The sequence below is a fragment of the Gambusia affinis genome, linkage group LG21 (assembly GCF_019740435.1).
Source record: "Gambusia affinis linkage group LG21, SWU_Gaff_1.0, whole genome shotgun sequence".
Lineage (NCBI taxonomy): Eukaryota > Metazoa > Chordata > Actinopteri > Cyprinodontiformes > Poeciliidae > Gambusia > Gambusia affinis.
The window spans coordinates 11,809,577-11,834,142 of record NC_057888.1 but is presented as its reverse complement, the minus strand read 5'-3'; the positions used below and the strand labels follow the sequence as shown (position 1 = coordinate 11,834,142).

Sequence of the window (24,566 nt, the reverse complement as noted above, 5' to 3'; positions counted from 1 at the left end):
AAAATCTCAATAAAGTATCCCAGTTTGTGGTCGTGATGTGACAAAATGCTATAAAGTTCCAGGACTGTGAGTGCTTTTACGAGGCATTGTAAATGAAGTTATCCAGTATATAGCCTGCTGTAAAAGTGCTGCTAGTTTTTTCTAAACTTTTTTTTTTTTTTTTAATGACTGAAATAAAAGATGAAACAAATACATGACATGATAAAAGTTTGGTCAACATTTTTACGTTGAGTAAATATAACGCAGTACCATACCCTGATCAGTCTAATACTGATGTTTGGTTAAACTAATACAAGTAATTCTTGCTACCATCTGTTTTTGCAGTGTTGCTTTGTTTTTCCCCTCTCCATCCTTTCTCTTCCCAATAAACGAAAGTTGCCCATGTTTTGCTTTTGGTTAAAGCTTTAAGATGACTCACTTGGATAAATTTGCCTTACCTTGCATGCTGTGTTTCTAATTAACACGCACGCTGCATTGTCGATGCTGATATGTTATACTGAGCAGCTCCTCTTGGACCTACGAGTGAATAGAAGGGATGCTTTCTCAAAATGTAAGTCTTTAATGCAGCATGGGGGGGATGCTGCTTGGAGGTTTCACTTGTGTGTTGCGTTGCTGTGCCTGTGTTTCGAGTGCAGCGCTCTCCTTCTAAAGGGCCCCTTCTGCTTGACTGACTCAGAACTATACAGGCAGACAGCTTGTGTCATTTCAATGAGTGTCGGCACTTCTCTGGAGGAACGCCTCCCGTGGAACCAGTTGAGCAGCTTGTGTTGCATCACTCTGCCCACCTGACGGTGTGTCGTAGTTGTCACATTGCCTATACAAAATCTTACGTGACACGTTGTCCTGCTGCAGTTTGACTTCAGCTAGTTTGCCTCTGTGAGAATCGGATGTGATTGATTTCAGGCACATCTGCCAGAAGTCGTAGCACAGGACACGTTTCATGAAGTTTAGGAGAAACACCTTTAGCTCAAAGGTTTGCGTTTCTCATTCGGAGCACCTTGGCCTCAGTCAGAGCACATACATTGATTTACTGCCTGGCAGGAAGGTAAACCAGAGACTCTGTGTTTTGACATAGTTATTAAAGTTGACATCTGAAATAATATTAAATCGATTCAGTCAGGGGTGTGGGGAATAGTATGTTTTGCTCTTCACGTGCTCTGATCTGCCACAATCTCAGCATTTTGGTTTGAGAAGAATATCTACTAGTCGTCGGTACCAAATGAGCGAAGGTTGAAAAAATAAAAAGTGGTGATCCAGAACCCACAACTGATTTGATATTACAAACACGTGCTCTTTTCTTTTGCAAGACATCCTTTACATTTAGTGGTTACTTTTTTTTCACCCAAATGTGTTAACTTCCATTTTCCTATAGGACAGCCATTAAGCTGTGAGTGTTCTCAAGCAAGTTCATACCAAAATAAACAGCGTTTCCTGTTGTATGAGGTGCTGTTTGTGAAGACAAGTGTGACTATGAAGCAACAGAAGTTTGGCACATGTAGAAGAAGGGATATTTGTACTTTTTGCTTTCATAATTCTTCCGAAAGACTCAGTGAAGGTCCATTTTTAGTTTTCTGGGAGATGCCACTAGGTTTTTATTTAAAATGTCTTGGTGTTTCATCGTGGGCCCCTTTTCTCTTCCTTTAGAAGTAATAGGGGCCCACAGCATCATAGATGTAATACCGTAGCATACCATACTTGGGTTTGTTTTACACCACACTCACTCTCAGTGTTTGTTGGCAAAAACTCAATCTTCATCTTGTCGGACCGAAGTACAAGGTTACAGTTAAAGCTGACACACTGTACATGTTTGTTTCTTATGGTAGGACAGACAATGTTTTTCTTTCCCGACATTCCACACAATCAGCTAACATGTAATATCTTTTGTGAATAGTTGGCAAACCCAAGATACCACTCTTGTTCTCTAAAAAAAATATTTTTGGAGATTTTATTTTTACCATCCCTATCATCCTCTAGCCTTATTTTCAGCTTTCTAAAATAGAAAAAAAGATATAGATATAGGTGAATGGGCCGGGTCTCAGGAGGTTATGTATTTGAATAGCATTTTTTTTTTTACAATTTTTCTAGGAAGGTTTCTAGACAGTCTAGTAATTGTAAAGTATTAAAAATATTTAAGTTGGATTTCTTTCTTTTTTTTAAGGATTTGTTTAGCATGCCAACAAATGGGACACTGGGTTATATATATATATATATATATATATATATATATATATATATATATATATATATATAAAATTCTTGATTTTTTTTTTCTCCACTCAGTTAATAAATGTACTTTGTACTAGAATTAAAGCTGAATTTTTAATTTTTAATTTTTTTTTTACACATTTTTACCATGTGTGATAAATATGCAGGGTATTAAGGTGAGCAAGAAGAATTAAGCTTTTTTTGTGGGTATTTATCTCAAATGACTTGAAGTTTTCGGAAGCAAAAGTCAGTCTCGGTAAAGCTTTTTGCTTGCAAAATATTCCCCTGATCTTACTTGATGCCCATTTGGGTGTATGTGAAATACGGGTATTAGAGAAAAGCTTATGACATCTGTGACATCTCCCAACTACTCAGAAGGAATGCGGTCCTGTTCACATTCAAGTCCACATTCCTCCAGTGTCGAGCACAGCTGAATGTCCGAGCTTATTTCAAATTCAAAGTGCAGGGAGAGTCGCCTAAATAATGATGTTAATGTGAAGGAGGGGAAAACAAAACGGAATATCCTTTTTCAGTGAAGAATGTTAGTGGGGTGATGACGAAATCCACGCAAGCACTTGTGCAAATATTTGGATGTTTACACAAGGAAAGCTGGCTGGAAGTTTTCTCACACTAACTTGGCACATGAGTGTTTCCTCAGTCATTCTCTGACTGGGCAAATTGCTGCAGTTATAGCAGCAGGTTTGTAATTTTTAATCCCCCTCGACTCGCATGATTTAAATGTTGCTTTCTTAATTCTTAACATTAAGAAAGCAATGGGTTTTAAATCGATTCACAGCAGCATCCATATGCTTTGTGCTATGTTTTGTTAATTTTAATAAATGAAGCAGCATTTTCTTCTTCTTCTTCTTACTACTTGGCCAACAAACTTGTGGCCATGTGTGCAATGACTTGCTCTGTGATAGGTTGCGTTGTTGGACCACCTGAGTGATACAGCCGGCTAATCGTTTGACCCTTGCTCCATTTCAGACGCGGCTGTTTCGTTTGTCTCATACTGTTGCACTACTCTAATACTCTGTCACTTTATGGAAGTTTAGCTGTACAACAACCATTTCTGCCTACAGAAATGGCACTAGTAAGTCACTTTAAGCTATTACAACTTGTGTTACCTGGAATGGGTATTAAAATGATGTAGTTTTAATACTTTGGTTCATTTAGCTCAGACACAGAGAAAAATATGTTATAGCTGAAGCTTATTACCATTATATTTCCAGCTGTGCCATTACAGATGCTACATCTTCATTGTCCATAAATGGTATTTCTTTTTTTAGTTTGTATGGGGTTTTTTTCTTTTGCATTTTAAAGCTACAGTTTTTTTGAAAAACAATGTAAAGGATTTATGTCTTGTACTCTATCTTAACTTTTGCAAGACATCTGATGATTGTATTAAGTTATTGTGATATTTGAGGAAACAATACAACTCTTGTATGCAAATTTTATTGCCTATATTTAGGAAGTGATATATTTTCATATTCTGATAACTTAAATAGAATAGAAATTATTTTATTGTCCCACAGCGAAGAAATTTATGTGCTTCAGCAGCAAAGTGATAGACAGTCAAAGCAAGTTGGTTCACACAAAGGTAGAATATAAAGTATATATAAAACCTCAGTAAAAAATACTGTTCAATAATAAGGGCAAAGTTTCAACATAAATACTGTGCAATTATTAGAAATGATTTACTCTGGTCCAAAGGAATGTGCAGCTGAGCAGGTTAATCGAAGAAAAATGTTCAAAATGTGAAGGGATGGTTATAAAGTCGAACAGCTGCTTGGAGGAAGGATCCACTATAACTCTCCTTTGTACACCTAAGATGCAGCAGTCTGTATCTGGAGGAGCAATGGTTCAATAACTGCTTAATCACTGGTTGGGAGAGATTGTCCATCAGTGATGTAATTTTAGCCAGAGTTCTTCTACCTCCCCCCACCTGTACTAGGCCTATTAGGCAACCCAGAACAGAGCTGGCCTTCTTAATGAGCTCATCTGCTGCCTTTTAGCTGTAGATAAACTGCTGCTCCAACAGACAACCCCATAAAAGATGGCTGATGCCACCACAGAGTCAACGAAGGTCTTTAGGAACACACCAAAAGACTAAATATTTATTTGGTTTCCAATTGCAGCTCAAGTTTAGCTTTTGGTTTTCTTTTTTGATGACATCATTGATTTTAGAACTCAATCTGTCTCTGATTTCTGACTTGGTTTGAAAGTCAGCAATGCATGTATGAAACTGAGAAATCCTCCAGTCGTCTGGGTAAATCTATGTATCGTTAAATGTTGGACTTGTGGACATAAATGGAATGTTCAGATTGTTAAAGATAAGTAAGTGGCACGCCCACTAAAATGACATTATTAGTGGCTCAGAAATGTCATGGTTGACCAGTGAACCAAGTTACACCCACACTCTTTTGCCGACACATTTGATTCATGAGTAGAACGCAAGACAACTGCAACTGTCTCTGGTGCTAATGCCTGTACGGTCAGTTTTGAACCTGACAGCCCCTCTAAAGTTTTCTCCTGTACTCTTTTTAAAAGGAAAAAAAAAAAACTTGACATAAATCTGGACTTTCATGAACTAAATGCAAAGGATTGCGTTTTTACTTTGTACTCTGGCCAGACTAGTTTCACATTTAAAGTTGACACATTGGCTGTACTCTGTTAAAAGAACAAATCTGCAAGAAAACACATGTTTTCTATTCCAGCTTAGACAACAGACCTGCCTGTGTTGTGTTATCTGCCCATCACAGGCTTTATAGGCTCCTCTCTGTGTTCTTGACATGATGCATCTTCTCCCCATGTTATCTGCTGTCTTTGTCTCGCCGGGCATCTCACCCCTCTTCCTCTGCGTTTGTGTCGTCATGGAAACAGGCGTGTGACAGGTCTTGGGTGGGCGTGAGGGATGAGCTGTGGGGTAATGGCCAGGTTTTTCACAGCGCAGCGGAGGAGAGGGGATGGCGAAACGGCACAGTGAAGAGACCTCTCAAAGTAAGGCAGCGGTTGCTGATGGAAAGCCGAGAGCCGCTTCGACGTGGAAGGGAAGAAGTGGGGATTATTAACTCTGTCTCTGCTTCAATAGCTGTTCTCATTGTGTTATTAGCCAGACTTCAAATTAGGTCCCTTATCTGTCTGTGCCAGAATATGACGGGACTGTCTGAACATCAACCTGGGGAAGATTTGTATCTACCTTAGCTAGTTTCTCTTTGTGTCCCCCACCCCCAAAATTTAAAACATTTACAAGTTAAGGCTCATATTAATAGTCAGGCAAGAGGAAGAAATGTTAATTGGCTCCTTGGTAAGTTGTTCTGCCTGGTCTAGAAATGAAAAGTAAATGTAATCACCCCTTTCTGCCAATAAAATATCCCTATAAACTAAATGCATTGAATCGTTAGCAGTTGCTTATCCTTTAAATAGGGCTTCAATTGAAAGCATTAATTAATTAAAAAAACAAACTCACATCTGAACAAATCTTGGACGTCCCACTGCAAGTGAACGTAGCACTAAATGATCAAGTTAAATGGCACGCCCCCCCCTCCCCCAGTGTTTGGTAGGTGTCTGGGAGGACTGTGAAGTGATGAGAGCAGCACCGTTTAATGATGATGATGTATGATTAAACAGCACTAGATAACACAAGTGTTAATAAAGTAGAAATGACAAGGAGCGTTATCCTAGAATAAACTTCAACGTGGCTATTACTAAACATTTCTAACACTTAAAAAAAAAAAACAGCAAATATATGTGGTGAGAAAATGAGACGTCCCAGTAAGGTGAGAGGACAAACAGCTGAAGAAGTAATCACAGCCTGTCGGTGTCACCATACCAATATGTTTCTAATCCAGACCACTTGTTTTTCTTCTTACTGTGTTTCTGCCTTTTTGTGATTTCTATAGCCTTCAGACTGAGCTTTTATGTATTCTTGTGTAGTGTGAGTAAAGTGTGTAGTGTGAGTAAAGTGTGCATCTTCTTGAAACCAACCAGTTGACAAAGAGGAAGGAGGAAAAGTACAAAACTAACGAGCTCTACAAATATTCAAAATTTCCAATAATATGGAGATTAAAATGCAACCAGTACCAAGTGATGATCTCTGATTATTTATACTAGCACATCAAGCTGCTCTGCCAACTCAATTGCTATAGAAGCCATAAACAGAAATAATGATGGAAAGATCAGGATTTTATGCAGTGATAAAAGAAGACAGAATGCAGGGACATGTGGACTGTAGAGCTGAACTATAATTAATCATTCACATTAAGTTTAAAGCTTCTCTGCAATTCAGTAAAATCTATAAACTGTTATGCCAAACTGCACAATCATGAAGAACACTTTGTCATAAAAGGTTATTTAAATGTTCTAAGCAATTATTAATTTTTTTTAAGAAATTACATTTTCAGTCATTCCCCAACCACAATGGAGAGGAAGGTTTTTGTTGTCGTACTTTCAGACGTACTTTGGTTCACCTGACATCTTGTGTGAATGTACAGTTTCATAATAGAACAAGAAGATCTGCTGCTGATACGCCTCTCATAGCAGCTAAGGTGCTTTCGCAGCCAAATTAGCTTAGGGCTATGTAGGAATATGATAATAACCTCCTGGGTGCACCTTGATATTCTTCTGGGCAAAAATCGTGGCTAAAATGTAGGAAATGAAGGATAGAAAGGCTGAGTAATAAGAAAGTCGTTTTGTCTCTGTGAATTGTTCAAAATTCACATTTTAAGCCAATTGTTGCGCTTTGCTAGGACTTTGGAAAGAGCTCTGCATAAAAGCAATCATGTATATTTGAATTGCTGCTCTGTGATGCAAGAGACTGATTAGATTGTACATAAGATGAATGTTTCAAGTCACTACTGCTAAAGGTTGCTCTGCAAGCTACTCAGTATTCTGTTGCACAAACTGCCTTTGCCCTTTGGTTTTGTTTTTTGCTCAGAAGTCGGCATAATGTGTAGACTTGTGAATATTTGCTGGGCTCGCGATTTAGCAGGATCCCAAACCACATGTCAACAGTTTGTTGCAAATAGTTGAAATGTGCTGCTTTATGCGCAAAATTTCAGTCACACCAAGTCCCCTTTGCAGTTGCAGTACTTTCTACTTGTACATTTGCTGATTGGGCTTCAAGTAGGTACTTGCGTTTCTGTGTTGTCAAAAAAATCTTAATTCCAGTATTAGTGAAGTGTTAGTGGCTTCCGAAGAACTTGGACGCCTTTGAACTTTTTCTTATTTATTTTTTGCTTAAATTTTATTTGATATTTAACACAGTGCGTCATAAATCTTGCTATGAAACATGGTGATGGTAACATCATTGTGATTTTGTTTTCCCAGGATGAAAAGGTGAGCTAGACTGAGTTTAATACATCACTGTATGAACATCTTCCTGATTTTCTGCCCTTGCACACCAAGTTCAGTTTGGAATCCCCTTTTACACACCAAAACATCACGAAGACATGAAATTGGATAAATATTTCTTAATAGCAATGCAATATTAGCCATGTAGTCAGCTATACCAACATGAGCATTGGTATATTATCCATGAATAAATCATACAAGAGTGTCGCAAACACATGGTGACGTTTGCAACAGTCTTTTGGAGTATGATATTAAAAGAATTTCCAACAAGCCAGGTATATTCTAGGCATGCAAATTATTCATCCATGTTGCTCCATTGGCATTGTGATCTGATATATTGAGCAGTTTTGATATAACTTATAGAACATGACATTAAACTATAATTAGTACGTCAGACCTACACAGAAACTCAACCTGGGCACCAGGAATCTTGAGACAAGCGACTGTGCTTCTCCACTTATGTAGGTCAGCCAAAGCAAAGTGCGTATTGATCTCTATGGCAAAATTATAGTATTGTCTACTTCTCATCGCTATGAAGGAGCCCCTCAGTGAGTTTGGCTTGAGCGGAGGAGACAGCAGAGATCACATGACCGAGTAGCAGCTTTTCCGCAGCTGTTTTCCCTTATGTTTCGAGCTTTGCTGTGCTGAGCGGTACAGTAGAGCAAATAAAAAATAAATAAATATATATATATTATGTTTAGATTTATTATGTGGTAAATTTTCATTCCATTACAGCTGTGGTAAGACAAAGAAAATGTTTAAATTCTGCACTGATAATATCAATGTGATCTACAAATGAGAAGATGCTTTTTAATTAACGTTTGTCAGCATGGGGTTGTCAGTGTAGATTCTGTCATCTTAATTTGTTTGGGTGAGCCCTCCCACCGCCTCCCCTTCATCTTTTCAAACGCAATGAATCCATGGCACTGGGTGTTAGCATGTGCTTGGCACCATTCCCACTGCCCAGGGTGGAATCCTTGGCTCTCGAGGAGGGAGCGAAAACTTGGATTGAGGAAGCTGCCTGCTGGAGTTTGACTGGGTGGTCCGAAAGTATGCAGCAACACGCCACCCTTTAAAATAAAAACAACCTGTACAGAGTCTTCTAAAGCGATGGGGGCAAACTGCGATTTGAACCAGCATTGCAAGTTGGACCGCTGTAGCATGGAGTGACGTGTAAAGCAGCAGCTTTTCTCAATTGCTCTTCATAAAGTCAGAGGAATGAGGGGATTCAGATCCAACTGTTTTGTTTCTGTACAGGTTGTGAGGGTCGAACGCTGACCAGTGTGGATCCTATGAATCCCCTCGACCCCCACCATCAGAGCGGAGAACCCTGCTCTCTATCTTCTCCTCCTCCTTTCATTCTGATGACTCATAGTTTTCATCTGTCAACTGTATAGCATCTATTTTTGCTGTTTTAAAGGGGACGTGATTATCCTTATGCAACCTGTTTACTCCTCCGTACAGTATGGTTAACCCGCATTTTATTAGGCTTACATTTAATGTAAATTATTCACGAAGCAGTGTGCTTCTGTTTGCCTTTCCCTTTTTTATTTACCACAAACATCAATCCTAATGAGTCTCATTGATGTATGCAATGTTAACATGCCTGATGAGCATAATATTGTGTACATTGTAATCATGACCAAATTCACTTTTATTTTAATTCTTTTTTTTTTCTGGCTAAGGGCACTGAATGTTTGAGGCATTTCATTAATTAGGAAAAAACAGATTTTCTTTTTTTTTTTTTTTTTTTAGTATTTAACCAGGATTTATCCAATCGCTCATTAGAATCAACCAAAGAAAAATGTCCAGTCTCTGGCCAATAAATGGATACATCTCTAACTTTATATTTCAACTGACCACTACAACAGTACATCTCCTTTCAGTTTGATAATATGGAAAAGAATGGAATGGCCATCTTATAGCCAGCTGACTAGCTGTGCACAGCAATAGGTGGGGGCAGGACAGAATCACATTACTCTTTGTTCAACATAGCCGAAGCTTTCCTCTGTCACTCCAGCACTTTCTCTTGTCGTTATTAGAAGGACCTCAGGAATGGTATAAAAGCAAGTTTATAAGGCTGTTATACCTTGATGGTGGTGACAATGCCTAATAGTGTTGTTGCGCCAAAGGATCTGCTCACCACCTTTTTAAATTGTTATGTTCAGTTTTTAAGGGAACACTTTGATCTACTGAGTCCATCCTTTCGATATTTGAAATTAAAAGAAAGTCTCGTGAAATTTTGCTAAATCTTATACGGCAGAATTCCTTGACCCGGCTGTTGCTAAGGAGGGTGCTTTACCAGACGTCTTCCTCTGTCTCGTCCAATTACATGTTCTGCCGTCAGAGCAGCAGCATTCTTAATCAGGTAATGCCGGGTTTTACAGTCATCCCCCTTAAACGTGCTCCAGGAATCATCACATTGCTCCGACTGCGGCTTGGTCGAGGAGAAAACGATTGTATGCTTTCTGTCGTTACGTTTCTGAAAATTCAAATTGATCTACTACTATTTAGTGAGTAATTTATGCCTGTCGGCGTCCTCGGCTGATAAAATTACACAGTTATGTCATCCGATTCCCCTGAACCCACCCAAATACACACATACTAACATGATACCTTTCTTGTTTTGTTTCACTTTCACTGCACGCCCTCGGACCCCCATGGGAACTCATTTCTTGCAAACTGATTAGTCGGTGGACACGTCCCCCTTTTCCAAGCACAATAGATACCCGACATGCAAGGCCAGCCATTCTTAAAATATGTCTCCATTAATTTTGCTCACTTTCCCTCCTATTGTCACAGCTGTCTCAACCTCCTACACATTTACCTTTCACTGTGACTCATCCTTTACAGCACGTCTTTTACAACTCATCGTATCGGTCCCATTATAATGCTTAAACATTTGTTTTTTACTGTCGCCGGGATCAGATAAGAGAGCTAGCTGTTGCTACTTAAGCCACACTTGTAGAAGCTACTGCATCAGCTGTCTGCATGTTATTTAATAGGTTCTCTTTGTTTCTTGTTCTCCTGCTCACTGGCTTCACCTTTGTGAATTTAAGTAAACACGTCCAGATTTTTTTTAAGACTCCACCATTGTGAAATAAGATACAAATAATATAGGTATAATAAAAGACGAGATAAGTGTTTTATTGTGCCACATTTCAAGTTGGTAACGCAGGAGAAGTTAACCTAGATTACGTGTCTGAATGATAAAGTGACAGATAAACTTGAAAGGTAAAGCACCTCGTGCCAATGTTAACACAAAAGTGTGCCTTCTTAGCAGCTTTGATCCTTCTATACACAAATACACTCAGAACAACCACTAACACACTCATTAGCATGCTGCACGTTTCATCTGATGCACAGCTCTGGTGAAGCTGTGACTAATTCTGATTTCTGGCCTTTAATGTTAGGCCCCAGCATTTTGAAAATATCTTTTTCGATTTAGGATTGATTTGAGTTTTAAGCTTTGTTCATAATAAAACCCTGGAATTCGATAGTTTTTAAAATGCCAAATTCTAAAACACATTTCGCTTAAGAAATATGAATGGCATGTTGATTGTTTGACAGATTTGATTAGATTCAATTACATTCAAGCATTCCTTTTTTATTACGTATTAATTCCCAAAAGGAAATTAAGTTATAACTCATATGATCCAATTTTCTTCAGAGTTGTTGTAGATGCTGATGGCAGGAAAAATTGCCAATAGCAGTCTGTGTTATAGCAGTTGTAACAAAACCTCTGACTGAAGACTTTAGTTGTATAGTAATCTCATAAAGAGACCGCTCAGGTCCGTCCGCAACGTGTTTTTATGAAGACGCCTTCTTCTGGCAACACTCTCCAGATCTTCAAGAATAGTCTCAAAATAGAACCAGTTTTCTCTATCGGCTTGTTGAACCTTTTTTAGTCCCTGACTCAGACGCTTCTACCCCAACAGATGATGGCAGAAGAGATGACACTCTCTCCAACAGCGTCTTGGTGCAAACATTGAAGGGTTTTAGCTTCGTCGAAAAGTACAGTCTGTTTTGTCTGTTCTCGTATATGGTTTGATTGCTGCCTTTTGAGTCCAGTCTGTGTTCCAGGTGAACATGCAGGGTATTATTCTCCTTTCTCACCTCTGCTTCTCCTCCCATGACAGAAGTATGGTTGCCGTTTCTCTTGAAATCTACATTGATCTCGCTTGTTTTGTTCACATTCAAGATAAGATGATTGTCCCTACACTGTGACACAAACGGACCACCAGCTCTCTGTAACTCAGCTTCTTGTCAATCTCAGTCATCTGAGTATTTCTGCAGATGACAGCACTCTGACTTATACTGGAAATCTAAGGTGCACAGAGTGAAAAGGAATGGTACCTGGTGGTGCTCCTCTGCTGCTGACCACCTGGAGTAAATCTACGAATCAGATGCTAAGTTTAGCCGCATTAGCAGGTTGCACTGTACAGCCTTAAACCAGCCAAACCAGTTTCTTTCAATTATAGGCCTCAAAAGACCTTAATATGTCCAAACTCTTCTGTATATTTATTACATTTCACAAATTTGCATCTTTAAATTATACATATGATCCTTCTTTCAATGAGTAGTTTCTGTTTTATGACAAATGCCCCTCTATATTTGTGTGTTCGTGTGTTGTACTAATGAATTCTGCTGTTATTGCTCCTCCCTAAAGAGCCCATGAAAGTTAGCGTATTGTAGTTTAAAATCAAAACGTTTCTGTCCATTTTTTTCTTTAATTCCACCAGCCACTTAACTGTAGGAAAGAATATTTGCTGAGGTACAGCTCCATAAGCAGGGCTTTCGTTTATTTGTTACGCCTGTCTCCCCCTCTTTAATAACCTTTCAACATGCTGTGTGTCTTTTAAAATCATTTTGGAGAAATCCTCCAAGAAATGTAGTTTCTTTTATATTGCACAGTCTTGTGCTGCAAGATGTTGTTGCACACCTGCTCATCAGCCAATAAAAGTGGTACTCTTTCATGATTGGACCAACATCAAAGATAAAAGGATAACACATCCTGTCTCACTCATTTTCTTTAGTCTTTCCTTCTGGTTCAAACTGAAACTGGGCAACAAAACAGCTGGGTAGAGGTGCAGCATTCATCTTGTGCTTCTGATCTTTACGGCTAACCTCTCCTTAGAGAAATCCAGTTCGATTACATTCCTCTGAAGTATGTGTGTGTATAGAGCAAATGTCAGATGTTCTCTGGCTGTTTTTAAAGGCAGGTTGAGCTGAATGCCCTGCAGCAGAAAACCGAGATGTGTATAAAGTTTCAGAAAAAGTTAAACTTTCTGTCGCATTTATCTGCAGATTCCTTGTCCTTGCAGGACAAGGAATCTGCTCTCACTGTGTCTTCCCGTTCTGCCGTCTTCCGGACATTTTGGGCTGTAACGTTAGGACAGTGGGTGTGTTGTCACCAGCCTATGACAGCTCGTGGGTGTGAGGACTATAAAAATGTAGTGATCACTGCAAATCCCTGTCCCCTCCCTGCTCTCTGCTGTCTGTTTACCCGTCTCTGCTGCGCGCACACACAGGCCTTTCCTCAGCAGAACGGGGGAATAAAAAAAAAAAAAAAAACACACACACACAACAATCTGCTGATTCTGCAGGGGCTCGGGTGCAGAGGTGTGGACGTGGTTATCTGCGCTTCACAATTTAACCCAGATGAAATTGTCTGGAAGTCTTTATCTGATTTCCTTTTTTGTGCTGTAGTTGGCTGCAGTGTACCTACTAAGAGTCAACAAATGCTGCTTGTTTTTCTTCAGCTTTAGGCTAATGCCAGCTCTATTTTCGGTCAAGCATACGCGTTTGACTGCAGTTTATCTCACCTTCCCTGATGGAGCAGACTTTATTGATTAAAGTCAATGAAACTGATGTCAGTGAAACTTCCTTTTTAGGATTGGAACTTAATGCCAATTACTTTCATTAGAGTAGACATCAGTCTTGATTCTTATGCCATTGACAGCCATTAGTGGGCCATTTAAAAGGCACTGGAAAAGAGCTCTATTGTGATTAGCCCCTCGGTGACCTGGCCAATATGGTCATTTTCTGTCCTGTTTTATGGGAGCCTGACTTACTGATTCAGCAGCTCTTAGCTTAGCTTAGCTTAGGTTTGGTTTGGTTGGGTTGGTTTAAGAGCATTTTATACAAAAGGAGTCCATAACTGGAAGAATGAAAAGTTCAGACAGCTGTAATTGATAACTACTGTGATTAACAACTCCTTGAAAGCTGTATGAACCTGTATATTTTGTTATCTTTGAATTTGAACAGAGAGACTAAAGATAAAGCTAAAGTTTAGCTTTGCATAAAGAAGCAATTTGACTGTTTTTTTGACCTCATAATATCTGGCTTGGAAAATTATTTAGGAAAAGTAGATTGTCTTCTGTTCCACTGGCAAATCTTTTCATCCATCACCTAGACATGTTTTATATTTATATTGCATTTGTTTGAAATCATTTTTAACACATTTATAATTTTTTATTCATTCATCCCCAGGGACTGAAAAACTATTAGAGAAAAATGTGCTGCAGATTCTTTGCTAAAGGTAGTAGTTTGATTTCAGAAGATCCCAAATGGAATCGCCACGTTTACTGAAATATTTTGTTAAATGTATGCTGTTGCTTGATGCACTTGGAGACCAAAATAGTGGGAGTTCTTAGTTTTCTTTTCTTTTAGTGCACAGCTACAATAAAACAAGGTTTACTCTTAATTCTTAAAAAAAATAAAAAGATCACTTTTGAAGTAACTGTTTGGTATTATCAGATCCACAGTGCTCTTTCATTTATTCTTTTTTTTTGTTTGTTTGTTTGTTTTTTTACAGTAATGCTGGATCAATAGAGTGCTTTCAGCCTCCAATGTAGTCTGTCGTATGGTCCAAAGATCAAGTCTGGACTGTGACTGAGCATGTGACAGAGTTAAGTCTTAGAGGAAATTTCTCCATAGGAGTCAGAACAGATTTACTAAGAGAAAGAGAGCAAGAAAAAGGTTGAAATAGTCACATTTACATAAACATTAGTTTAGATTGTCATTACTGTGAAAAGTTATTATAAAACTGCATTGAGACTTTCTGTAACTTGTCAATTTTAGCTATTTTTGTAAGGCACTTGCAAATATATGTAATTTTACCCTTTTGAGGCTTTCTGTTCCTTACTTAGTTTGTTTCACAAGGAGAATCTGTTTACTCTCATGTCATGTCAGCACATCACATCATGTCAGTGGTTTCCCAGCTGGCTCATTTGGTATGTGCAGCATAAAGCAGAAGTATTGATTTCTGCTTAGCATTTAATTTTGTAAACAGGGGTTCTACGTAAGCCCTACATGTTTATAACACAAGCATAAAATAGCATGCAAAATTATTGTTTTGCATAAGATTTTCTTTTAAATGTATCTTTCTTGCAGCAGGTACAGGTTAATGTGTTTATGTTTGTCTTTATTTGCTCAATATTTCTGGCCAAAAGGATTCAAATCTGTTTTGGGTTGTTAAAGTTAGATCAGCGAGTTATTTGTGTACAGCTACCTTTAAAGATGGACACATTTGTTATTGGATTCTCATTTGACCTTTGACTAAGTCAGTTTGTCACCATTTAAAAGTCTCTTAAAAAGAATTTTAACACAGCAGTGGTGTGTGTTGCCATTGTTGTTATCTGCACCAAAGTGAAACAAGTTTTCCTAAACGGTTTACACTTTTATATTTCTTCAAAAAATATCAAGATTTTAAGAATAGACTGAAAATGTCCTCGCAGTATAATGATGCTGCCAATTTGCTTCATTCAATAGTTCCAAGTATAATTTATGAAGGAGTTTTCTCAATGATGGTACACTTATATTTGCATATTTCTTTCTCTGTGAATCAAGATCTGTATGCGTGGAGCTTACAGTTCAAGGCTGGCAGCTAAACGGAATGAGTGGCCATTTTGGAGGCATTCGTACAAACTTGCGTACATTACAGAATTTCACCTTTTTTCTCAGTGCAGGTTTAGTTTGCAGAACTGTTCTTTTCCCAGTCACAAACTTTTGAATTGTTTTGATGGTCTATTTATTCGAATGCTCGGAATCCTTAAAAAGTCGCTGATGACTGTTCCTCTAATAGAACAGTCCAAAAGTGTTCATTGAAGTTGATAGTTATTGAAGGTTCAAAGTGGATAATTGAGTAACTGTGGCTGTAAATAAAATAATAATATAAAAAATGTATTTGTCACTAATCCATTGTTGTTTACATGAAATCTATCAAGGTTCATGGAAAATCATTGACAAAACTGCATGGCCGTTACAGCAGAAGATGTAGTGCACATTTCCCCTGCTGTACTCGTGAGTTGAACTGTCAGGCAGCTGCAAGCTGCTGAGTGAGCTGCAGATGTGCCGAGTTGCTGCCCTCCAAAAAAGCCTGGTAGTGTGTGTGAGCTAAAAAAAATGTTTTGAAGACATTGTCACATTAGGTTTCCAAACATTGTTTTTATGCCAAATTCAACCAGAAACAATGCTGTTTACACCAATGTTCTGTCCCGGAGACTTCAAATAACACTTTAGCTGTTCCCTGAATTTCATTACAATAGTTAATGAAACAGAAGAAGTCTCGCTTACAGAATAAATGTTACACTTACTTCTCACTTGTTGCCGTGCTGTTTAAGGATGTGCACGTAGGATGCTTTTGCATGACACCAGTTCATTCCCATTGCGGAGAGCTCATTCCAAGTGTTGCTGTCGTTTCTCCCAGCAGGGAGAAGAGAGTGATGCGTAAAGGTTTCCAGGCTTCATCATCTTGCAGCAATGGCCTGAGGGACTCTCTGGACTAAGACCACGGTAAGAAGAGCAACCGCAGCCAACTCTCTGCTGATGCAACTCTGCTGCTCAATATGATGAATGCAGTTCTGTCAAGTACAAATGTTGACATAATTCAAACACTGAAACGACAAACTCCTGCTGTTTTATAATCTTGCATCGTTGGAAAAATAGATACACCCGGGTGAGCCTGTGGAGAGGATCTTGTGTGTGTGTGGGGGGGGTTTGTGCTGCAACATTTGTTTTACAGACCAAAGCAATGGAGGTTTTGAAAATTTATCTGCTCTACAGTTCCTAATATTGCTGAAAGATTGAGTTTGATCTGGTGCTTCCACAAGTTTGTTTCTGCTCTTTTATCTGGAAATTGCTGGATGTTTAAACACTCTCTGTTTAGTTTCTTTCAGCCAGCTTACTGACAGCTTAGCGCAATGTTTTCCATGCAGCCAGAGTGACTCTAGCATCAATAAAACGACTTTAAATCACAAAACTGGTGTAATGGGATATGTTAGTAATTTCTGAAGCAGTATTAAAAAAACAAACAAAAAAACGTTGCTACACATTGATACTGGTTCCAACCCATACCTTTTTATATTAAAAAGGATTTCTTCTTCAGATAAATTAGAGGTGAAATATGTTTTACATGACTTTCACATTTTAGTTTGAGTTAGGGCTGGACGATATGCCTGAAAAATGTATCACAATAAAAGGATTTCATACGAGTCTATATGGATAATTGATAAGTTTTTTTTGTTTTAAATACCTGAAATTTAGCCAAAACATTTTCTGTTTTATTCACAACTTCCTCTTGAGCTGTTGTGCTCATTTCTTTTTTTCTCTATGCTGTTGTTTTTTTTAAATTTTTAACCAGTTACAAAGATTGGAGGTGAAACCTTTAACTGATGCCGTGCTGGTGGTTGCTAGGTAACCAAAGAGAGTGAGTTAGTTGATGCCCCCCACCTTGCTTAGCTGGCTGTGAGACGTTGAGTGGCTAAAGCTGTGGAACACTGTGCAGTTCTGGGTCAGAGTTCACTCAAATGATTGAATAGCCTATTGAATGTAGTATCTATTGATATTGATCATGTGTTCATTGTGACAAATAGATTTAAGGTTTTTCCCACTGCTATTTTCCCCTCCACCAATTGTTTCTCTTCATATCTATCTTTTACTTCCATGTTGAAAAGCAACTGATCAATTTGACTTATGGAGATCAGACTGCTGCAGTCTATAGTTCAAAGATTTATATTGCAATCTGCTCATCAGGCAAAAACCTTGTGTTATTGTAAAACAAAGCTTTTTAATGTACACACTACAATAAGCAGCGGGGTCAGTAGTGGATTGATAATGACTCGGATCAATTAGCTAATTGACCCTTGGAGATCAACTTGGGATAACCCAACACAGCTGCCTCTACACCAACCTGATTTCCCTACTGTTATCAGTAAATCTTCCCATAGCGATTAACCACTGATGGATTTGGACTACATTGTTGTTTGAAGATGCATACTCATAACTGTAGTCATTTTTTTGTCATTGCTTAAATGCTAAATTGGCAAATTGCCATTGTGATTTACATATACAACCATTGTACTCCTCAGTGTTTCTCTGACAACCAGATGCTGAACCGTCTGCTTCTCATCCTGACATCCTGGAGTTACTGCCGCCATTAAAGATTGATGAGTGTGATCAGCTTTCAGTAAATGTGGGGCCTGGCTTGTTGTTGGTCTCTGCCACTTTAGTGCCATTACCTTGCAGTGATTCCAGAGGAAAGAATATCCTGAGTGGGACTGGGTTGTTTGCAATTTGAATAGCGTTTCTTTTTTTCTCTTTTCTTTTTTTTTGCTCGTTGATTTTACCCATCAGGAGAAGTTTGAGAATTTTCCATTGACTTTGTTTTCTGAAGAACGGTTATTGGAGTAACTAATGGTGCAAAGTTAACTTTAAATAGGCTTTAAGTGTATGTGATCAGTCTGGTAGAGTGAGCTCTTGTCTTGCATCATTCAGACTAAAATCAAAGACGTCTGTCTTTTCTGCTTTAAGCTAGCAAACATCCTGATGAGAGAAGAAAACATAAAATTGGGAAAGCGTTACCGATTGTAGTCAACCGACATTTTTCTTTTTGTGTCTGTCATCACAGTAAATCCCACCACAACATCTGAGTCACTGAGATCTATTAGGCATGGATAAAATAGCGGTGAAAGTGAAAGTCCATGCAACTATTTGTAAGCAGTGTTTGAATACATGACAGTTGAAATATTACAACATTCCAAATATTGTACTCGAATTGTTGTTGGTCTATGCAGTTTTGTGCACATTGATATTGCATTGATCATTGTTGTTGTTGTTTTTTTTTTTGTTATTGTAATTGTACAGTTCAAATTCAAAACTATAACGTCATTCATATTATGGACACAATTACTTGGTGACCTTGGTGACACAGGAATATAACGTTGTGTGTCACCATAATGCATATGAAGACCTTGGAGAGCATAAAGGTCTTCCATGAAAGGGGGATCAAGTGTCTTGAGGAAACCCTCATGTTTTTTTGTTTTTTTTTCTCAGATTAATAACTGCCAAATAACACAAAGTGGTCCCATAGACCAAGTAACGTCTGATATAATCCAGAACAGTAACAGAAAGTCCCTCCTGCTTTTGCAGTCTATTTAATGGTACGTAGACTGTCTCAAATTAAGATTAAGTTAATGTTCTTAACTCAGAGAAATTTCATTTAATGAATTTACTACTTCTGTTCTGTGGTCCTAAATCTCATGACGGTTTGTTTATGCTGCTGAGCCAGTTGGTAAATAGTTACACACCAGAACAGAAATGTAAACCTTAGGCTCATTTTAAGAAGTCACCTGATTTATCAGTGCTTTCTGTAGGCCTTGTTCAAAATTGGAGCAATCAGCTTGAGCCCCTGGCATCACCTTGACCAAGTCACAATACACATTACACCTTTAGGTTTTTGACTTTCATTTTTCTGCCGTCTTGCCATTTTGCTCTGTCTATCTCTTGACCCAAATCTGATAGCCCAACATCTGGTTCAAGGTAATGGCTGCTGTCAGAAAGGCCAGAGTTCGCCACAACCTCCACCTGTATTGAATTCTGTTGAAAATGATATTGTTCAAATCCATGTTTGCCTTGAATAACATCTTGCATGAATCCAACAAGTTTGTGTGTATGTTGGCTCTCCCGACGCCTCTTTTCACCCTGGCAAAAATACTGGGGCGTAAAATGAGAAGAGTCCTCTGGGTCCTTCTTCTGTCATGATTTCCTCGTCAGTTTGTGGAAAATAAATTGCCTGTACTGCAGGCCTCTAGAAGCACTCTTTATCTGTGCACTCTTGCTCCCCATTTCCCTCCTGGGGCCGGTTGTGTTGAGACGCCATGTGAGGACAAATTACACACCAACAAGACATTGTTCAGCCCCACCGAGGTTCTGCGCTTTCTGGAAGGGTTCTCTTTATAGCAGTGAATGAGACAACAAACACTGCCCCAATAGCTTCTTATTCAGTGTGATGAATAGTCTTGCCCAGCGCCCAGTGAGCTCCAGAAACACTAGGTGTGTCTCTAAACAAAGCCATGTTAAGCCACAAAATTACAGGAATGGCACACTGGCAGATGCAGCCTCTGCTTGGCAATTTGAGACATTTCTTTCTTCCATAATGTTATGAGTTCAAATGGGCAAATCAGTAGTTTCAAATTTTTTTGGCAGTCTGGTTTTGACTATGCAGAATAAGCATCACGAGTAGTTGTGAGAACTATGCAAAGTTGAGAGAATTCTCAAGAAAAACTGTCTTAGAACTGCTAAGTGTGTCCTCTGTTAAGGCATGGTGTGGTGTTTTCTTGGCTGTACATGCAGGTGAATGTCTGAGTTGGATTTCTAAGGTGGAGAGCCATCTGATGGGGCAGGTTCTAGTTGAGTTTGATGGGAGGGAGCACGGTTGCTTCTGGCGCGTTGTGCAGCGTCAAACCATTTGTCGTCCCCACACTTCTCCCTCACCAGACTGGTTGGCTCCAGCTCAATCCTGGGGGTGGGGGACCTGCTCATGTGAGACTCAAGTTATAAGCAATGACACACACACCTATGGCTATCTTTCTAAAGAACACTCTGAAAGTCAATTGATTTCTCTTGTGATTTTGTTGCGTTGTGAAGTAAAACTTGCTACGTTTTGCTTTTAGTCCTGTCAGAAATGTCGTTCTGTCTGATACACGGCTTTAGCTTCTGGAAAATTACCAGTGACATTTTCTTGAGGTGGCGTTGTGGCTCTTTAAAGTGTTTTTAATAACCCGTCCCATCGTGCAGCCGTGGGAGTCGGTCACAGATATGATAAAGATGGAGAAAAATGTAACAACGTGAGAATTGTTCACACTGTCAGCCCATCAGCTCGCAAAAATTTGCCGTCTGTTTATGCGAGAGAAATGGGAAGGAGTCGAAAGTAGAGACGGTTATGAGGCTCGTGCGAGATCCAAGCTCGGTTTCAAAGTGGGGACTACACAGAAGGGCATTGCTCAAACAAACCTCATGACCCCGGCATCATTTCCACTCAGTCCTTCAGCCTGTGCTTTTCCAGTCAAAGCTGCTGCTTTGCCAGGAACACATAGAAGATAACCAAACGACATGTCCACAGCATTTTATACCTAAGGGATAAAAATACACTTCAACTTAACACTTATAAATCATATAATGCAAGATGAGCTCTCAGCTGCATAGCATTATCTCTGAAACATTTTATTTTAATAACCTATGAGGATAATTGACGCATCGTCTTGTACTGTAACAGTCTTCCTGGAGTGCATTTAGTCTAAATAAAAGCTGATATCACTTGTTTCCTTTACAGTGTCCTTTGCAATTTCTTGTGACACTAAATGAAAACATGTCATGGCCAGTGGCTCTTTATTTGGCTGTTTGGCTTTGCGGAACGCTTATATAGATGTGCAAAGATTTTTTTTTTTTTTTTCTTATACTGCAAATGGGTTGCACTGATGACTGATGGAGCATATGTCCCAACTTGGTGTAATAATGAATTAGAGGAGTTGATGGCTTGATGAGCTTCAAATTTAATAGATGCTTCCTAGAATATGCCAATCATTCAGGAACATAATGAGGTTACTTACCCTACCCATCTATAACCTACTTATCACTGGCAGTGATAAGTTGACAGAAGTAACAATGAATTGCTTTTTTCCTGTGCTATCCTTTAATCAGTTGTAATCCTTTTATTTTGTATTATATAAAGGAAGGCTTAGGCTAAGAATCTGTCGTCTGTAGAGTTGAAACCACACAATTATGATTACAGAATAAAGACATCTAAACTTTTTTTTTTAGTCTCTGAACACCTCAAACATACTTCTTCCTCATGTGACATCATCACAGGAAAGCAGCCGAGAAAACTTTGGAGCACCAGAAGTCTTGCTTATCTGTGGGATACCAGAAAGATATCCCGCACAGGTTTAAACAGTACGGGAACGTCTACTCATCATATCATTCAGGAAGGAGACAAGATTCGTGTCAGAGATAACTCGACCCAACAACAAAAGCAAATGATGCCTGCTGAAGCTGATGTGTCATTATCTACATTGAAATGAGTGCTGTACCGACGTGGGCTGAAAGGACAATCAGAGAGGAAGAGACCAGATTAGTTTTCAAATGCCCACAGTGAAAAAAAACCTACGTTTTTAGAGATAGTTCTTATAGTCTGGTGATGCAGAAATTTAAGGGGTTAACCATAAAGATCATTGTTGCATTAGAAGTAAAAATGGAAAGCTTGCCAGCTTGAGAACACCCGACTGTGAAGTAGGGTGGTTGAAGCAATATGTTGTCTCTGTGTTTTGTTGCACAAGTGACTAGTGAAGGTCATTTTTTATGCATTTGTTTATAAGGATGAGGGGTGACAATGTTCTAAGATATCCTGGCAGCTTAGAGAAAATGGTATCATTTACTGACTGGTAGTGTCTGTGAATTTTTAAATTGTCCCCCAGAGACAGAATCTTTCAGCAATTTTCCCACATGTGACTCTTGTTCATATTGGGTCTTGAGGCTTTGTAGAATAAGGGCCTGTTTAAAGCCAGGTGGCAACTTTAGCCTGAAAGCAGACATGGTTGTAATTCCTTTGCCCTCTGAGAGGTCGTTTCATACTCTATATCCTGTAAATGTAAGCACATTTTTACAGTATATTTGTTTCCTAATGATTTCCCAGCGGTTATTAGCTTGCCAGCAGTCCAGATTCTTCTTTTTTTTTTTTATTATTCTAGATGGGAACCCCCCGCTAGTCTGCCTGTGTTGAGACCCCAATCCCCTTTCCCAGCTACAGAAGCAGCCGGCAGGCTGCTTGCCAGGCCGTCTGGTCGTCTGTGTTGGTGTCATTGAGACGTGCTCGGTACTTCAAGTCTCACTTATTTGTCTCAATGTAGAGTGACCCATCATTGCTGCTTTGTCAAGGAGATGGAGGCAACCAATCATATCTGGCTCAGCGAGGCACGCACATCCAATCAGAACCGGAATCCCCATGGTAACTTGTGCTTGAAAGCCCTGCCCTGGCCAATAAAAATGGAGAATGGCACTTGGCTATTAGAGTTTAATGGCCTGCTGCCATTAATAAAATGATATAACCTCTAATATTGAGTTTTATGTTTTCAGCCAGCACACTTACAGTACTCTGCACAAAGATGGTGGTGTTCAAAATAGCAAAACAGTAAGACACATGGACTCAGGCATTTGTGTCTGTTCACTCGCAGTATTAGTCAACAAGGGAACTCAAGACACTTGTCGAAAGGACATGTTTAAACGGTAGCCAAAGGTTTGACTTCATTCATGTCAAGCCAGTTACTACTGCTAGCTTACAATGGGTCGCTCCAGGGCAGGAGGCAGTCAGACTAAGGTTTGCATGGCCACTACCTCTTTCAATATTGGATCCAGCTTCTGCCAGGCTATGCTACCCTGCTCTCCTCTAAATACTGGTATTCTCCATTCTGTTCCCTCCTTATGTAATGGCAGAGCAGCAAGCGGTGTGTGTCATAGCTGTTTCCATGGTAAGGGTAGCTGAGACTCTATCACAACACAGCATGCGCCAGCTGTGGTACCTACTCTAGAAAAGACCTGCATGTTCTCTTTTAAGGGTTTCATTTAAGGTTTGTTCTTTTACAAGCTGAAAAAAGAACCTTGTAAAAGATTCAGTGCCTTGCAGAAGTATTCATGTTCCCTGACCCTGCGGTTTAAACATTTTGTCTTGTTATTGTTTACTGCATCCATCAGTGGGGCTTGTTTGGATTTTATGTGACAAAAGCATTTAAAGTGTGGTAGACGTTTCCATTCTGTCTCCCTTTATTCGGACACAGGTAAATAATAATCCAGTGCAACTAAATGCTTTAAAGTTCCTTTAAAGGCTGATTGTCTTGTTGTAAACTCTTTTTTTTTATTTCCAGTGTAAATACAGATGTTCTGTTAAGGTCCCAGTGGTTTATTGTAGTACATTTGTGAATAAATGACATCACGGTGAAAAAAGCAAATAGCTTAGGAATAAGGTTTTGGAGAAGATCAATGAAGGGTTTGGTTACAAATATTATCCTAATCTTTGAGTGTCTCTTGGACTACTGTTTAAGCAATCATCTGAAAATGGAATAAAAATAAAAAATAAAAAAAAAGTAGCCAAGAGGTTCATTGTATCTCTGGAGCAGCTAAAGAGATCCACAGGACAGGAGGTAGAATCTTTTGAGACGTTAACTTTTATTTTTGCACTCCAAAAATTGTTGAAAGCATTAAAAAGTAGACCTGTCAGAATAACAAGTTCTGTTCATAACTATGCCTTACTTTGGTTTATTCTATCACATAAAATGTCAATAAAGTACATTGATGTTTAACAACATCAATTGCCTTAAGGAGCTTTATGTACATGTTTTTTAATGTAATGCCATTCTTTTTAAGGCAATGAGTTTTTACTTTCTAATATACTGAAGATATCCTTCTATATATTTAAAGCTGAGTCCATTAGCTGCTGACAGATTTTCAGAGGATGGTGGTAATTAATAAGATATTACTGCACTTTGGTTAATAATTGATGATTTTTCATTTAGTGCCCTCAAATTCTCCTTGTGGAAACTTAAGAGTAAGATGGAGAAGGAGCAGTTTTAGCTTTGAGAACTGTTTATGTTGGTTTCGAGAGCCTCGCCTATCCAACTTTAAAGGTATTGTTTGCTGAGTTTGTTTTGTCATTTGGAAAATTGTATTTTTCTCTGTGC

The 24,566-nt window shown here is 38.9% G+C and overlaps 1 protein-coding gene across 5 annotated transcripts in view; it reads left to right on the top strand.

Annotated features, from left to right (window-relative positions):
- The window catches only part of ncoa2 (nuclear receptor coactivator 2), a 68,396-nt gene that overhangs the window by 1,896 nt on the left and 41,934 nt on the right, over window positions 1-24,566 (top strand). For 4 of the 5 annotated variants that reach the window (XM_044105360.1, XM_044105358.1, XM_044105356.1 and 1 more), the window contains exon 2: window positions 16,268-16,353. The gene's annotated coding sequence lies outside the window, so the exon portion shown is untranslated. The remainder of the gene's footprint in view (window positions 1-16,267; window positions 16,354-24,566) is intronic. The other variant, XM_044105357.1, reaches the window with a different exon arrangement.